We start from the raw sequence: 11,797 nt of genomic DNA, 5'->3' as shown, positions 1-11,797 counted from the left end.
GAATGTGTGAGGGATCCAGTTTCTCTGCATCCTGATTTGGTGTTGTCACACGTTTTTGTTTTAGCTGTTCTGACACATATGTAACAATATCACATTTCCCTGCTGGTTACTGGAGCTGAGTATCTTTTCATAAGTTTATTTGCTATCTGTGAATCATCTTCCATAAAATGTCTGTTCACATATTTTACCCATTTCCTAAAGGAATTGCTTTTTACTGTTAGATTTTGAGAGGTTTTTATATATTGTAGACACTCGTCTTCTGTCATACATGTGGCTTACAAACATTTTCTCCCAGTCTGTAGTTATCTTTTCATGCTCTTAGTAGGGTCTTTCACAGAGGAGTAAAAGTTTTATTTTTGATTTATTTTCCTCTTATGGATCATTCTTTTGATATGAAGTCTAAGAACTCTTGGACAAGTTTAGGTCCCAAAGATTTTCTCTTATTTTTTTCCCTAAAAGTCAATTTACATTTAAATCTTGTAATGGCTGTCTTCATCTTCACATGGCATTCTCCCTATACATGTATCTGTCTCCAAGTTCCCTCTTATATGCAGGCACCAGTTATATTGGACTAGAGCCCACAATAATAACTTCACTTTAACTGATAACCTCTCTAAAGACCCTATCTCCAAATAAGGTCACATAATGAAGTACTGGGGGTTAAGATGTCAAAATATGCATCTTGGAGAATGCAATTCAATCCATAATGTTACATTAAGGCCTATAATTTTCCACATACAGTTTAGAATGAACTTGTCTACATCTATCCAAAACTCTCTTGGGGTTTTGATAGGAATTGCATTATATCTATAGGCCAATTTGTGTAGAACTGACTTCTTTACCAGTTGAGTCCTCCAATCCATGAATATGCTATGATTCTCCATTTATTTAGGTCATCTTTGATTTCTTTCATGAACGTTTTGTAATTGTCAGTATTTCAGACCCTGTACATGTTTTGTTACCCTTGTACCTGAATATTTTAGTTGCTTTGGAGTGAGTGTAAATGGTATTGCATTTTTCATATCAATTTTTAAATATTCATTGTTAGTATATAGAAATGTAATGAACTTTAGTGTTTTGATCTTTTCTCTTTCAACCGTGCTGAACTCATCACTTTTTAGAATCTGTTTGTTCTCTTTTGTAGCTTCCTTGGATTTTCATGTTATCTGCAAACAGGGACCATTTAATTTCTTCCTTTACAATCTGTGTGCCTGTTCCCCCCTGCCTTATTGCAGTGGCTGGAACTTCCAGTACTATTTTAAATAACAGTGGTGAGAGTAAATACTTTTTCCTTGTTCCCAAACTCAGAAGGAAAGCATTCAGTCCTTCACCGTTATGTACAATATCAGCCGTAGGGTTTGTTTTTGAAGATGATCTCTAACAAGTTGAGCAGGTTCCCACTCTATTTTTAGTTTGCTGAAGGTTTTTTTAAAAAATCATGACTGGTTGTTGGATTTTGTTAAATATTTTTCTACATCAATTGATATGATCGTATTTTTCTTCTTTGACTAGTTGATGTGGATTGGATTGCTTGATCTGAAAATCTTCAATCAGCCATGCATTCCAGAAATAAATCCCACTATGAGTGTACAATTTTTGTTTTATACTGCTGGATTTAATTTGCTAATATTTTGTTGAGGATTTTTGCTTCAAAATTCATGAGAAATATTAATCTTTAGTTGACCTTTTTGTATTTTCTCTGATAGTTTGGTATCAAGGTAACACTGGCCTCATAAAATGAGTTGGGAAGTATATTTTTTGAAAGAGATTGTACAGAAACGGTGTTAATTTTCTTTAAATTTTTGCTAGAATTTTCCAGTAAAATCCTTTTGGCCTAAATATTTCTTTTTCAGGCATTTTTAAATGACCAATTCAATTTATTTAATGGTTATATGACTGCTCAGTTTGTCTCATTCATCTTGGTTGAGTTTTGGTAATTTGTGGTAGTTGAAAAATTGGTCCATTTCTTCTACGTTGTCAAATTTATTACCATAGAATTTATTGCAGTATTCCCTTATTACATGTTAAATGGCTGAAGAATCTCTTGTGATACCTCCTGTTTCATTCCTTTTTTTTTTTTTTTTTTTTTTTAAGATTTTATTGGGGAAGGGGAACAGAACTTTATTGGGGAACAGTATGTATTTCCAGGACTTTTTTTTTTTTTTCCAAGTCAAGTTGTTGTCCTTTCAATCTTAGTTGTGGAGGGTTCTGTTCAGCTTCAAGTTGTTGTTCTTTCAGTCTTAGTTGTGGAGGGCGCAGCTCAGCTCCAGGTCCAGTTGCCATTGCTAGTTGCAGGGGGCACAGCCCACCATCCCATGTGGGAGTCGAACCGGCAACCTGTGGTTGAGAGGACATGCCTCAACCAACTGAGTCATCCGGGAGCTCAGCGGCAGCTCAGCTCAAGGTACCGTGTTCAATTTTAGTTGCAGGGGGTGCCGCCCACTATCCCTTGCAGGAGTCGAGGAATCGAACTGGCAACCTTGTGGTTGAGAGCCCACGCTCCAACCAACTGAGCCATCTGGGAGACAGCTCAGCTCAAGGTGCCGTGTTCAATCTTAGTTGTAGGGGGCAGAGCCCACCATCCCTTGCGGGACTCGAGGAATTGAACTGGCAACCTTGTGGTTGAGAGCCCACTGGCCCATGTGGGAATCGAACCAGCAGCCTTCGGAGTTAGGAGCACGGAGCTCTAACCGCCTGAGCCACTGGGCCGGCCCTCCTGTTTCATTCTTGATATTGGTGATTTGGGTCTTTTGCTTGCCTCAGTCTTGCTAGAAGATTATCAACTTTACTGATATAAAAAAAAATTTTGTGTTGTTTCCCTTTTTCAATATCATAGATTTCTGCTCTTTATTACTCTCTCCCTTCAGATTTTTTTGGTTATATTTTGCTCTTCTTTTTCTAATTTTTTGAGACATGAATGTAGATTATTATTTTGAGAACTTTTCTCATTCCTAATGTAAACATTTAGTGCTATACATTTACCTATCAGCATGGCTTTTGCTGTATCCCACAAACTTTGATATAACATGTTTTATATTTAGCTAGTACTGTTTATTATTGTGTTTCCCTGAGACATCATTTCTGTTCCATGGATCATTTTAAAATGTTTTAATTAATTCCCAAGCATTTGAAGATGTTCCTTTTGTCTTTATCTTATTGATGTCTGAGGTAAATCAATTATGATCAGACATCTTCTATGTATGATTTCAATTCTTTTAAATTTGTTGAGGTTTGTTTGATGGCCAGAATATAGCGTATCTTGGTAAATGTCCCATGGCTGTTTGAAAATAATGTGTATTCTACTGCTGTTGGGTGGAGTGTTCTGTGTTCTCTCAGTTGCTGAAAGTGAGGCATTGAAGTCCCAAACATTACTGTGGCTTTGTCTATTTCTCCTTTCCGCTTTGTTGTTTTTGCTTCATGTAGTACATAAACATTTAGGATTGCTATATCTTCTTGGTGGATTGATGTTTCTATCATTATGTAAACTCCCTCTTTGTCACCAGTAATTTTCTTTCCTCTAAATTCTATATGTGATATTAACATAACCACTTCTCCTTTTTTAAATAAAAGTTAATGCTTGGAATGTGTATATCTTTCTCCATTCTTTCACTTTTAACTTAACTATGCCATTATGTTTGCAGTGAGTTTCTCAATGACAACGTACAATTAGAATATTTTTTCAACCCACTCTGCTAATCTCTGTCTTTTAATTGATGTGTTTATATTATTTACATTTAAAGCAATTATGGAGATGTTAGAGTTTACGTCTTCTGTTTGTTCCTTTTGTATCTATTCCTCTGTTTCTTTTTTCTTGCCTTCCTATGGTTACTTGAACATTTTTGAGGCACCATTTGGATTTATCTATAATAATTTTATAAATAAATATACTAATTTTATAAATGAATATAAATAAATGAAAAATGTACCACTTTGAATGGTTGCTCTAGGTATTACCATATACAGATATTATTTTTAAAGCACATTGTATAGATGTTTTACGTGTTTGAGTGCTCGGTAAAAATCTTACTTCCATTTGTACTTTTTTTACCCCCCCCCCAACTTTTAAAGTATAATTTTCCTAATTATTTCCTCTACATATGTTGAGCACCACATCCAAAAGCACTATTACTTTTGTTTCAACCACAAAATATGTTTAAAGAAACTCTTGAGGTAAAGAAATTACTTCTATTTTACTTCTATTTTTACCTATTCCTTCTTCTATTTTTACCTGTTCTATTGTTCTTTTTGCTTTTCTGAAGGTCCCAGTATTCTTCTGTTATCATTGTATTTATGATGGAGAGCTTCCTTTAGCTATTTTTAGGAGTAGGTGTGCTAGCAACAAATTCTCTGAGTGCTTGATTGTCTGAAATTGTCTTCAGTCATGAAGAATAGTTTTGCTGAATGTAGTATGTGAGGTTGACAGCTCTTTTCTTTCCTCACTTAAAAATTATTGTGCTACTTCTTCTGAACTCCATGGTTTCAGATGAGGAATCTGCTGTCACTTTAATTGGTGCTTGTTTCTGGGTGATATAGCATTTCTCTCTGACTTTTTTAAAATATTTTTTTCTTTGTCTTTATTTTCCCAAGTTTAACTCTGATGTGTCATGGTTGGTGTGGATTTCTTTGGGTTTACCTTTTTTGGAATTTGCTCAGGTTCTTGAATCTACAGGTTTATATCTTTCATGTGGCTCCCTCTTTATTATCTTATCAAAAACTTACAAAAAAACAAAATACTTTTATTTTGATGAAGTTCAATTTGTCAATTTTAAATTTTGTTTTGTTCTTTTTTTTGTCAATTTTAAGAAATCTTTGCTTACACAAGTTCATGAAGATTTTCTCCTATGTTTTCTTCCAGAAGATGTATAGTTTTAGCTTTTAAGTTAAGGTCTCTGATCCCCTTAACTTAATTTTTGTGTATGAATTAAGTTAGGGCCAAGGCTCTTTTTTTCCTGGTCAGGTATCAGTTTTCCAGCACCATTTGTTGAAAAGACTTTTCTTTCTATATTGAATTGCCTTGGTACCTTTGTAGAAAATCAATTGACCATATACATATGGATTAATTTCTTGACATTCCATCCCGTTCCTTTTTCTGTATCTACTACATTGTTTTATTTATTTAGCTTAATATAGCAAGTCTTTATAACTTTAAGTCAAATCCTGAAACCAACCAGTGTAAGTCCAATTTTGTTCTCCTTTTTAAAAATTGTTTGTCTTGGATACTCTAGGTCCTTTGCATTTCCACATACATTTCTACCAAAACCTTGCAAAGACTGGAATTGCAATAAATGTATTGGTTTGGGGGAGATTAACATCTTAAAAACATTAATTCCTCCAATCCATAAACACAGTTTATCTCTCCATTTACTTAAGACTTTAATTTCTATCAGCAGTTTTTGTAGTTTTTAGTATACAGTTCTTGCAAATAGTTTTGTTAAACATATCCCTAAGTGTTTTATATTTTATGCTATTGTGAAAAGTATTGCTTTATAATTTCATTTTCCATTGTGTATTGCTAGCATATAGAATATCAACTACAATTATATATATATAATATATGTATATATATATAATATATATATATATTATATATATATATTATATATATATATATATATATATATATATATATATATATGGTTACAAGAAGTGGACTACAGCATTAGGAATAGAGACAGCGGAAATGTAATGGCTCTGTGCGATGTCGAGGGGTAGTAGATGGGGGGGACGTGGGTTATCACTGTGTGAGGGGTATAAATGATAAATGTTTAACTACTACATTGTTTTGTATACCTAAAACTAATTTTTAAAAATATTTGAAAAAAAGAAATACAGTTGATTTTTTAATACTGATAATGTATCCTATGACCTTGATAAACTGGCCTTTGCTGATCTGTCCAGTCTTACCACTTTTTCCTCTTTCTCTCCTTCTTTGGTCACTACACATAAAACTCATATATGTTCTGGGTCTTTGCTCAAATCAGTTCCATTATCTCTTTTGTAGAATCCTTAGGAAAAAAAAAAAGAAGTGCTAAAAGTGGCTATCCTTACCTCAATTTCTGTTCTGAGGGAAAGTATCCACTCTTCTCAATATAAATAGATAAGCTTTATCAAATTGAAGACATTCCCTTCTATTTCCAATTCCCTGAAGGTTTTTGTCTTTAATGGGTGCTCAATTTTATGAAGTAGTTGCTTTATTATTATTTTTTTAGTCTTTTGAAATTGTCATAGGTTTTATTCTTTACTTAATATGATGAATTACATTGATTGATTGAAGATAGAGAAACCAACATTGCTTTCCTGAGAAAACCCCACTTAAACATGATGATCCTTTTTTATAAAAGGATTTGATTGCTAATATTTTATGGAGAATCTTATGTTTTTATTCACAAAGGATATAGATTTATAGTTTCCTTTGTAATATCTCTAGTTTTGATATCAGGGTAATGCTGGCCTCATAAAATGAGATAAGAAGCGTTGCCTTACCCTGTATTTTCTGAAAGAATTTATGTATTAAATCTTTATAAAACGTTTGCTAGAACTTACCAGTAAAGCCATCTGGGCCTGGAATTCTTTCTGTGTGGGAAGGCTTTTTCATTATGAATTCAATTTTATATATATATGTGTGTATATATATATATATATATATATATATATATATATATATATATATATATATACAGGGCTAATCAGATTTTCTATTTCTTCTTGCATCAGCTTTGGTTATTTGTGTCTTTCAAGGAATTTGTCCTTGTTACCTAAGTGGTCAAACCTATTTGCATAAAGTTGATCATAATATTCTTTGTTATTCTTTTAATGTCTGCAGGATCTGTAGTAATGACCACTCTTCCATTTGTGATATTGGGAATTTGTATCTTCTCTATTTTTTTCTTAGTCTGTCTAGTTAGAGGCGTATCAATGTTCTTAATCTTTTCAAAGAACCAACTTTTGTGTTCATTGATTTTTCTTGGTTGTTTTCCCACTTCATCGATTTTTTTCATGTGGTTATTTAAGTTTAAACTTAAAGTAATTAAAATTGAATAAGATGAAGAATGCAGAACTCAGTCACACTAGCTACATTTCAAGTGCTCAGCTGCACTATATGAACATTTCCATCTTTGCAAACTGTTCCACTGACTGTTTCCGTTCTGGGGGGCGAGAGGTTTGTTTGCCAATTGGTTCCATCTCTCTTAGCTATGCATTTTCTCTAAACTTCATAGGAGGGCCAAGAGGCTCTTGAATTTGTCCTGTCCTCTTGATGACTCTGGCTTTCGACCCAGGTCAGAACTTATGGCTACTTCCCTCTTCCTGGGCCCTCTGTTTCCTCCCAGCCCCAACTGCCTATGCCCCGCCTCTGCTTCCAGACGGAGCTTCTACCACAACCATCTACACCTGCACCACCTGCTCAAATCACAGTGTCCCCATTACTTGGGGTCCCATGGGACTTCCCAGAAGGGCATGATTTGTCTCCTCCACAACCGAGAGCCATGGTTTTTGATGGGCACTAAGGATACCCATGTCAATTGTGTCACTTGCTCTCAGCCACCCACTTCTATTGGATCTGGTTTATAGCTCCAGAGCCAAGTCTCAGAAAAACGTCCTCTCCAGGCCCCACAGAGCCACCCAGGAAGTATGTTCCAGCTCTTGGAAGCCAACTGAGTTTGGGGTGAGATAGAGTGTCTGGGAGGACATGAGCTCCCCATCAGGGGATGTGTGGTGTTGAGGTCTAATGGCACTTGTGTGGAATGGGCTTAGGACTGTGGCAGAGGAATCCAGAGTCTTACACTCTGCCATCTGGGCTTCCAAATGCCCCAGGCTCACCATGGAGGGAGTGGCTGGCTCCGTCCCTCCTGGCTTAGCTAAGACCCTGACCCCTTGTCCATCAGTCCTTGGCCATGAATCATAGGCAGCTTCACAAGAGCAAGTAGTGATAACCTCAGGCCCCAGAAGGGCCACTGAGATGCTAGTCTGTCCTAATCTACCCTTTAGGACAGGACTCAACACAGACTCCCCCACTCCTTCCCTGACCTGTGCAGCCCAGCCTCTGCCCCACACATGCCATTTGTCCTTTGCCTAGAGCCGCTATCTTCACACACCCCTCCGTTTATTGGGAACACCCCCTTTTCTCAAGGTCCCTGCTCATGCCTTCCCTCTCCTTCCTGTCCTCTCCCCCCTCAGGGGTCCCTGGCCCTTCAGTCCACATTGCTCAGTACCCACCAGCCACTGGCTCCCTTGCCTGCCCAGATCTGTGGGCTCTTCCTGACCTCAGAGCCCAGTGTAGGGTCAGGTGGAGACAATCTGAGGAGTCAAATGGGCTGGAATAGGCCTGTTTGACCATCCAGAGGATGCCCTGCCAGGGCTGCATCAGTTAAGGTAAAAACAAAATGGAGGGTTTGGAATATGGGGAATCCCATAGGCAGTTAGTAGGGAGCCACATGAGGTGGCTGAACTGCAGAATGACCGGAGGAAATGATGTTTTGGGTTAAATTTTGAGACCATGAGGAAGAAAATCAGAGTGATAGAGATAGGGCAGGTCTGATATGGGAGGGCTGGGGAGGAGGGGCTGGCAGAGGACATCGCAGGGAGGGGAGGTTTGGGGAGTAATGGCAGTTCACTGAGATCTGACAAAGCCAAACTGACCCAGTCTAAGGATGTGGGGAGAAGGACAGGAGAGAAAGATCCCCAAGACCGAAGGGACCTTAAGAGTGAGGGTTTGGAGCAGCTGAGTGGATGTGGTTCTGGACCATACCCCAGGATGGGATACGCTGGGGTAGGGTCCAGAGCTCTGGGTTCCTGGGAGACTGTGTGGAGGGAGAGCAGGGGAGCTAAGCCCAGAAAATGCCTGCATTTGAGAAGAGGAGGAGGGACGGTTGAGCAGATGGGGAGGGCGCCCTCATCCCTGAGCAGAGACAGTAGACGGAGCATGAGACCTATCCAGCTTCCTGCAGAACTCTTCAGAGTGCTGTACCTCCATTTGAGGAGTACACATTGAGTTTCATAGACTAGAAACATACCCTAAAGCCACAGTCAAGAAAACAATATAGGACTAAGTCTAGAGCAGAAAAATAGAAACAAAAAGAAGTTCCCCAGAAAGCGTTTGTATTCACATCTGCCATGAGCCCAACATGCTCCCTTCTCAAAGAACTCCCACCCTGTACAACTTCTGGAAACACCAGGAGGAGCAGAACAAAGAGGCTGATAAATTTACCAAAGCTTAAAACATGGCCACCAAGAGAAACCCACCAACAACTGTGTGACATGAGCCACAAACACCTGGATGGAAAATATACTTGGAGTCCCAGCTCTCAGCCACAAATTATAGCACATCCCAGTGGATCAGAGATAGGAGCTTTAAAAAGTAAAGAACAAAGAAATAGGACTTTCCCCCCCAGCTGTATAGGTGAAATAAATGACTTCTTGAGCAAAGATACCGACCCCAGTACACACTGTGGGGGCCCATTTGTGACCCGGGACTGGTTTATCCTTGTGATCTTGGGGGACTCTGAAGGTAAGACGACTGTCACCATGTTGCAGCTCACAGGGGTGATGTCCCTGCCAGCTGGGGGTGCAGAGCAGCAAGACCCCTGATGGCTACCACAGGCAAAGTCATGCAGTTTTTTAAACTCTATATATATAAAAAAAGAACCCAAACAAGAACGAAGGAAGGGATTATAAATGTGGCATAATAGCAGATCAAAGCTTATTCTACAAATTATGTGGAGAATTGTTACCCATTGATATAAGATTCCCTTTGACAAGCCGAAAAGGTATCATTGGCGTACATGAGGTATCACTGATTCTGGACAACTTTCTAGAAAATTCTAGAACAGCATTCTAGAACAAATCCTCCCTTTTCAGGGTAGAAAGACACATGTAACAGCATTGAGGCAACCTTACACACTTACTAAATCAACTAAACTGTGTGGAAATGATAAGCCCCAGTGTTGGTCTGCTGCGGGTGTTACAACTCTGTCAGCACCTGAACCACTCAACCAGACATGCTGAGAAAGCATACTGGTGGGCACGAGATGCTCAGGCCCACCCCGTGCCAGGAACATGGACACTGTTCTCATGACCACCTGGTGGCCAGGGTGGTGACTCCATTTTACTGGGAGGAAGTTAAGGCCCACAGAGCCAAGACCCCCTCACTGCTCCTTCCTAAAGCTCCAGCACATCCGCTGTTTGGTAAATGCCATTTGTGGGAGGCAAGGAGGGATTGCAATCTTGAAATAACACTGGCTGGAGTGCGGGCCAGCAGGCGGACAATTAATTACGAGGATCTCGCTTTGAGCCAGCGAGGGCCCAGCCAGGCCGGGTGTTTACATGCATGCTCGTCTGTTTGGGGCCTGCAAATCCGTGTCAGATGTTAATGGAACAGCATCATTTTTCTGCTGAGGTGGCATCCCCAGGGATGTTTGGATGAGGCGGCCGGCGGGACTCAGCCTGGGAAAGGCGGGCGGGTGGTTAAGGAGGGATGCCATTTGTCAGGCCTCCCGACAGCCTGGCCTGGACTCCCCTCCTGCTGTCACTCCTCTTCAGCCTGGTTGCCCCACCCAGCGTCTCTCTGTCCACTGGGTTCTGGGGACACAAAACTAAGTTGTGAAGAGTAAGGATCCACTCTAAAATATGAGGAGACTGCAAACTGGAAGTGAGTAAATGTTTTATTAAGCATTGATACAACCAAACACACACTGAGGGGAGCAGTCCGTCCATCGCGGACCTCTCAGGGCAGGATTGACTGCCTGAGGCCGGACTATGTTCTGCTGTGACTGGCCTCTTGCATGTGCAGTCTTTTGCAGGCCATGGCAGAGAGGATGTGGGGCAGACCAGGTGGGGACAAGCTGCCCCCTCAGTTCCAGTTGAGGCCTCCCATCAGTCCGTCTCCTTATCACCAGATAAGGCAGACAGAAGAAGAGGCCCAGAGAGGGGAACTGACCTGCCCGAGATCACACATTGAATAGGTCCTCAGTGTAGGCGGGAGAAAATAGGGAGTGCCCCAGCAGAGGGCCAGATGGGAAGGCAGGCCTGCAGGGAGGAGTCAGCCCTGCACCCGAGTGGGATTGGGGCCACTGCCCACCAGCTCTGCAGATGAGGGAATAGGTCATACAGCAAGGTTGGGCAGGGGTCAACCAAGGGCTCCTAGGGCCAGAAATGCAGCCACTAGAGTCAGGGTACTCTGCCTTAACACCCTGCTCAGAACACAGTATACGCTCAGGAAATGTTGCCACGCTGGCAGCATAGTCACTACACAAATCGATGAAATTTAGCACTGCTGTCTTATGTCTTTGACATAAATCGTATGCACCAGTATCATTGAGAATTATTGTTAAAGAGACTTGCTCATAAGACTGGGAACACAGCCTAGGTTTTTACAACAGCAACATCTTTTTTTAAACCTTGGATGACAAGCCCTGTTGACTATCCCACACCCTGTTCAGCTTCTCAGTACAGTGGACAAGAATGGCAGAGGCCCCTTGTTGCCATGTGTCCTGCAGAAGACCTTCGTCAGCGTCCCCACCTGCAAGAAGACTCCTTGCTCAGGCCTGTGCAAAAAGGAGGGGGGAACAGGGTCCAAAGGGGAAAGAATGAAGGGGGATGGTGGGCTCAAGGGTTTCTGTGCAGCCTGGGAAAGAGGGAGACCCCTGTGATGGACGGGAGAGCCTGGCAAAGGGATGGTGCCTTTTAGAAAAGCTCCAAGTGCCACATCATGACCTGGACTGCTGCCCTGCCCCACCTCAGAGCACCCTGCCCTACGCTCAGCTCCTCACTCCAGCTGTCTCCTCAAAGATGACACCTCACG

This window comes from Rhinolophus sinicus, chromosome 16, assembly GCF_057876585.1.
Source record: "Rhinolophus sinicus isolate RSI-liver-muscle chromosome 16, RSI-T2T, whole genome shotgun sequence".
Classification (NCBI taxonomy): domain Eukaryota; kingdom Metazoa; phylum Chordata; class Mammalia; order Chiroptera; family Rhinolophidae; genus Rhinolophus; species Rhinolophus sinicus.
This window is presented reverse-complemented; position numbering follows the sequence as displayed.